The 6,000-nt window shown below is 50.7% G+C and overlaps 1 protein-coding gene across 3 annotated transcripts in view; it reads left to right on the top strand.

The window, feature by feature from the left end:
- Window positions 1–3,592: 3,592 nt before the first annotated feature.
- The window catches only part of CREB5 (cAMP responsive element binding protein 5), a 402,562-nt gene continuing 400,154 nt past the window's right edge, over window positions 3,593–6,000 (top strand). For all 3 annotated transcript variants that reach the window (XM_059396664.1, XM_059396663.1, XM_059396665.1), the window contains exon 1: window positions 3,593–3,637. The gene's annotated coding sequence lies outside the window, so the exon portion shown is untranslated. The remainder of the gene's footprint in view (window positions 3,638–6,000) is intronic.

The following is a 6,000-nucleotide window of genomic DNA, read 5'->3' as shown; positions in this document are numbered from 1 at the left end:
GCCTGATATTCAGGAGGTAAGTACTTGGAAGGTTGCAAATTTATTAAAATATTAAAATTTCTCCATAGGGGTTCGTAGATATCCACAGTTCTGGGCTCTGTAGTATCACACTGGCCGAGCTGTCCAGGCTTCTTCCTTGGACTGTCCTCTGATCCAACAATGAAAGGACTAACCCTTTGTCCAGCATGGGGTTCTCATCTATTCTCACTGGCCAATATGGGTGCCAGTCAGCACCTTATAGATCCAACCAAAGTGGTGTTTTACCAGTGGGCCTGTGCCTGTGCCCCTACCGTGGAGAGGAAGGTGGGATTGGGAGGGAGGACCTAGGGTGGGCAGTACCTAACCAGATTCCCTTGATCCTGTTATCAGGATGCTCCTCTCCACATGTCCATGAGGCCGTAATTGATGGAGTCCTACTGGGTGAAATGACATTCCTGGAGGTGGTGCCGGCACCCCAGCGGGCAAATGCCCAAGGTTATGGCCACTACCAGTTGAAGTACTACTCCTAGAGATGCTCTTCCATGGCTGCTTCCGGAAACCACAGCCTCCGAGGATCTTCAACTCTGAGGAGTCCTGAAGGGACTGGGTGAGCAGAGCCATGTAGGAATTTGAGTCTATATACATGAGGGTTCTGTAGGCATGACTTCACAGATGAGAGCCTGTTTGGTACAGATAGTACATGCATGGGTTATTGTGGGGGGGGGGGGGGGGAGAAGTATGGGGAAATGGGTTCTCTTTTCATTTATTTGGTCAATTTCGCTGAAATCACTGAATGCCCAACTATCATGGCATTAGCCACATTGCTTTCATTAATAAAAACGAGGGCAGGTATTCACATAGCATTTGTCCTGTGCAAAGCACAATTCTTAATTCGCTTGAGTTACTTTATCACCATATTACCTAGATGAAGCAAATGAGACCCAGAGGTTAGCGGAGGCTCACGTAGCAAAGCCATGATTCAAACTCCGGCAGTCAGACATTAGAATCCAAATTCATAAACACCACTTCTCTTCTTCAGTTTACATTCAGAAGGTTTTTTTGTGTGTGACTTAGTTGGTAACAGAGGTCTGGGTGTACACACACACGCGCACACACCCACCCTGTAATGTAACGGATGGAAACATTTTGAATGAAATTGCTGTGAGTTTAGCAGATGCTGAAAGAGGGGTGTGCACATGAACAATATTGCTGATATTAAGAGAAATTCCATTTCAGTAACCTCGTGATTATCAAGATAATGGGAAAGTCCCTGGAAAAGTTCCCTGTGTGTTTCTATGTCAGCCATGGCTCAGACAGGAATTGTTTACCTGGTGCAGCATGTCAAACAAAAGTTCAGCAATCATTTTTAAAGATCAACAAATGATTTGGATAGTATTAGAAATTGATGAGCTACTTGCATTAAAACTCATCTATATGTGTATGCTTCTGTTTAGAGAATACTGGGAATTAAGTGTTTTAAATTTATATGTTGATTAACTACTTACACGGTTTTAAATATTTATCACTTCATCTTTGCTTATTCAATACTTCATTTTATTCCTTTAGTCTACACTCGTCAACTGGGGGGGGGGGAAGATTAGCTCTCTGACTTAGCTCTGAGATGTTAAGCTGTATCTGTTTTCTGTCTCAAGTTTGTTCCCTGTTCAGCTCACACATCTTTGCCAGAGAAGGAGGTAGGCTACGTGCTTTAGGTGGAAAAGGCTATCCTCATTATTGAGTGGGAATGCAGACAAGAAGTCTGTTTCTTAGTCGGCTACTGCTTCCTTCTCTAAACCCAGCTAATTGAGCTGTCATATTTAAAGTTTTATTGGTTAAGATTTCAAGTTAGGGCTGGAGCCCTTCTTTTGCAGTTCCTTCAGGTCTAAATGTGAAAAAGAACAAATGGAAAACTCAGTGATGAGCTCTGAATAAGGCTGTAAGAAACAGTTACCAGTCCCTGTGGTCTCAAGGAACACTAAAGGGCAGGTAGTTGTTAAAACACTTAAAAACAGAAAGGAAATACAAAGCTCTTCTATTTAGTAGGTCAAAACCAGCTCAGAAGTAGTATGTGATGATCCGGGCAAAGCATTACAGTTCCTAGCCAGCCCAGTCATGATTCTCTGGCAAATTGCACAGTCATGGTTATGATGCATGGGGATAAGAGGTGCTATAGAAATGTTAGATGTTACATAAATGTCAGGAATGATCATTGTTTGTTAATGGGGGCTAAACTGTTCTTAAGCAAAACTCTGACTCCAGCCAACACAGCGGTAGTAGAGATTCTAAGCACCAAATAACCCATGTGAATGGAATGCTCACCCCTGGTTCTAGAAGGGAGACCAGTTGGGATCTGGGGTTTGAAAACAGGGAATGGGGTGGTCCCGGTGCTACCACCTGCGCAAGTGTCTTCTGGCCAGCGCCCCAACCTCCTGGAGTATGCCTTAGCTCACCTGTAAAATGGGGATAATAGTAACACCTGCCCTACTTCTTCCTGTGCTCCGTGGTTGTGAGAATCAAGGGCATTCATGTGGGTATAAGTGCTTTGTTAAGGGTGAGATGCTGCAAGGATGACCATGGTCATCTTGGATCCTCTGGAATTTGGCCTACGCCTCCCTTTGAGTCCTGCTCACAAGGAGAAATACGAATGGAAATTAAACTGGGGGCGGGGATGGTGACTGGCCCATGCTGAAAACTCCAGGCTCAGGAAGACACTGCAGACCAGGCGCCGGATCCTTCATTTCGGCTCTGGCTCTGCCACTTGCCAGCCTGTGAGCTTGGGCGAGTTACAGAGGAGGCTCTGGAAGTGATCGCCAAGGGCCCTTCCGGCTCTGACGCTGAGTCTAAATCAGGCTCATCACTTGGCTCTAGCTGTGATTCACCTTTCGCCTCCTGGAGAAACTCCCCTCCAGCTTCTCAGACGCATGAAGCAGGGGTCTTGGAAAAGGTGGGGGCTATGTATTCCATGTGAGAGTGCACAGTAAATAAGTTATTCCTTTGGAGGTGAGGTGGGGTAGGGGACGGTGGAAAGGGGTGCTGAGTGAGTATTCTGGGAGGCCAGGATTCAGGGAACACTCTAATGAGGTCACGACTGTCGCAGGCGAACAGGAGCTGGACATCTGCTGCTGGGGGAAGGGGGGGGGCGTCTTGCATTTCGGTTTGCAGAAAGTCTTCATCCCGCACCCTTTAGCCCCCCGTAACCCCCTACCCCTGTCCCCATCCCCACACCTTTCAAAGCCTACCAGGCCTTGCTAGGAGGACAGCCCGTGTCCGTGCCTCCTCCGTGGTCCTGTCTGAAACCGCGAGGATTGTTTCCAAGCTGACTCACATCACTAATGTCAGGGAGCCGTGTCACACGGCGCTGGGCTCTGCAAGCTGTTGCTTGCGCGGTCGCCGCTCCCCCGCGGGTGCATCGGGGTCCGCTCTTGGGGCGGGGCGGGGGCGGGGCGTGGCAGGGGCGGAGTCCGCCCCTTCGGCGCGGCGGCCCCGCCCCTCCTCTCCCTCCCCCGCGGACCGCAATGATTTAGAAGTTCAGGAATCCCACGTGACGTCACCGGGGGGGTGATGTAATGCACTCTAAATAGAATGTATTGTAATCTTTGCTCAGTCCAACGTGGTCCCTTCACCCGGGCTCCGCTCTTGCCTTCTCCACACTTGTTTGGTAAGTTCCTAAAAATACGGCTCGGCCACTTCTGGGGCTTTTGCATTTAGCTACTTTTGTTGCACTTGCCGCGGGAGCCATCTCGGGAGCGTACTTGGTTTGCAGGGGTTGGTTCTCGGCAGCAGCCGCGAGATTACTTGGTCCAGTGGGCAGGTCACAGGGCAAGGAGTAGGGAAGATGCGATGCATTTTTTTGGAGGGTGATCTGTGTTTGTAAACACTTTGGCGGACCAGAGGGAAGTCCGGCCCCAAATGCTGGTGGACTGTGGAATTCTGCTGTGTCCTGAGGCCACTCCAGAGACCCCACGCCGTGTCTGTTCCAGAGCGCGTCTCTGGCCGCCGCGCCGTGTGACTGGAGGGATGCTAACGTGGAGCGGGCGCCGTGTCCTCCCCGGCGTGATGCGTGTGTGGGAGCGCGCGTGTGTTTCCCTGACACGGGGAACAGTTATGAATCGGGGGTGTGTGTTTGCCTCCAGAGACCTGGCAAGGTGCGGAACCCTCCAGAAGTGCGGTCAAGCGGCGGTGGCAGCGGAGACGGCGAGCCAGGAGCCTCCCCCCGCGTCCCCAACTTCCCGGTGATGCGGCGGAACCCCCGGAGAAAGTTTGCAAACTTCCAGCGGGCGCGGCGAGGACGCCGGGTCACCTAGGGGGCGGGCGGGCGGGCGCGGGGGGCTCGCTCCCTCCCGGTGCCGAGCCTGCCGCTGCCACCTCTCCCGCAGGGCTGCCCGCCGCAGCTGGTGGGCGCGCGCGCTCGGGGAGGGGACGTGGCCCTTGAAGGGCACTTGGCTTTCGCTCCAGGCGCAGAAAGCTCGAGAGTGGCACGGCTCTGTTCGCTTTCAGTCCTGCAGCCGTCTCCTGCTTCCGTCCCGTTCTCGCTGGCATCATTACCTCTTCCCCGCCGCTGCCCCAAATGACAGCTCCCGCTTTTGCCGCGGCAGCGCGGTGGCAGTTCCCAGGACCTGGCGGCGGAGCCTTCCTCTCCTGCAGATTCTCCACGCAACCGCTTAAACTTTTCACGAAGTTCTTAGAGGGGCAAGACGCGAGAAGGAACCAAGGACACGTTTTCTTCGGGCAACTGCATCCCACTTCTTCTTTGCCGTAGAATTATTTCGGGGGGCGGGGAGAGGGAGTATCCGGTAGATTAAGCCTCAGAGCTTGTCCACCCCCTCCCCGACTTGGCCTGAACGGGTGCCACCCCCACTTGATGCTTGTTCAAGGCCAGGAACTGGAGTGGGTTGCTTGTATATTGCGTTGTCAGAGTCCTCAGAGTGTGTTTGATTTTTATTTTTCCCTCCCTCTCTGACATGTGTCAAGGAATAAAGGCTGGATACAGGTCCATTACGTCATTCTGCAGGCCAGTAAGTGTTTGATTAACAGCTTCAGATACTGAAGAGTTCGGGTTTAGAGATGCTGACCAAGCAACTCTGCTTTCCATCCCACCCGCAACATACTCGTACAGTCGCCCGTTCCGTGGGCATCTTTATTGCCCTCTCCTCCCCGGACCCCTCCTTCTCTACCCCCTCTCCCGCCCACACCGTTATCTCACTGGCCCCGCCTCCCCCTTTTAGTGCTTTCCCTGGGGCGATCCCTGTCCCCGGAGTGTGCCTAAGAGCTTCTGGTGTCTGAGGGGAGCACGGTACCTGATCAACACACACACAATCTGCCCTTTTCTATTATTTAAGAAAGGCACCAGCGAGCCCTCTTCTCCAGGGCGAAAAAGCTCTGTCCTGACAGAAAAGGCATCTCAGGAAACAGAGTCCTTATGATAATACCCTGTCCCTTTGGTGACTTAGGAAAGCAACACACCCACTGCGAACAAAGTACTTAATTTGACATAGCGCCTTTCTCCAGCCGAGTAGTAGCGGAAGAGGGAAGAAGTGAGGATGCTGATTAAATCAGATGTAGCTGAAAGAATCAAGATTCAACATTTCATTTACAAAGTGAGGGAATGTGAGTCGTTGAACCCAAAACACCTTACAATAAATTGATGTATATACTTCTTTCTCTTAATCTGAAGTTTCTATATTTAAAGAGGAAGTTGAATACCTAAGTCGTTGAATTGAGTCCGAATCTGCCTATCTGGCAGTGGAAGTGGAAACACTCTGTGTGTGACGTGTGTAAGGGATAAAAGTAAAAAGAACTCTAAGTGGGGGAGGGTGCGTGCGTGCAGCAGAAATTAAAAAAAAAATCTACTGACAGAGTTTTGGATTGAGTGGGGCAGAGGATTTGGGTGCTCTCTGATTTGAAGTTGGTGGAAGCTAAATTAAGGAACATTTATATTCTGAGTATGTGGGAATTTTGTGAAGAACACATGTTTTGTTATAATCAGATCTACTTTCTTCCAAGTGAAACAGCCTTGCTGTG

This window comes from Mustela nigripes, chromosome 4 (genome assembly GCF_022355385.1).
Source record: "Mustela nigripes isolate SB6536 chromosome 4, MUSNIG.SB6536, whole genome shotgun sequence".
Lineage (NCBI taxonomy): Eukaryota > Metazoa > Chordata > Mammalia > Carnivora > Mustelidae > Mustela > Mustela nigripes.
This window is presented reverse-complemented; position numbering and strand designations above follow the sequence as displayed.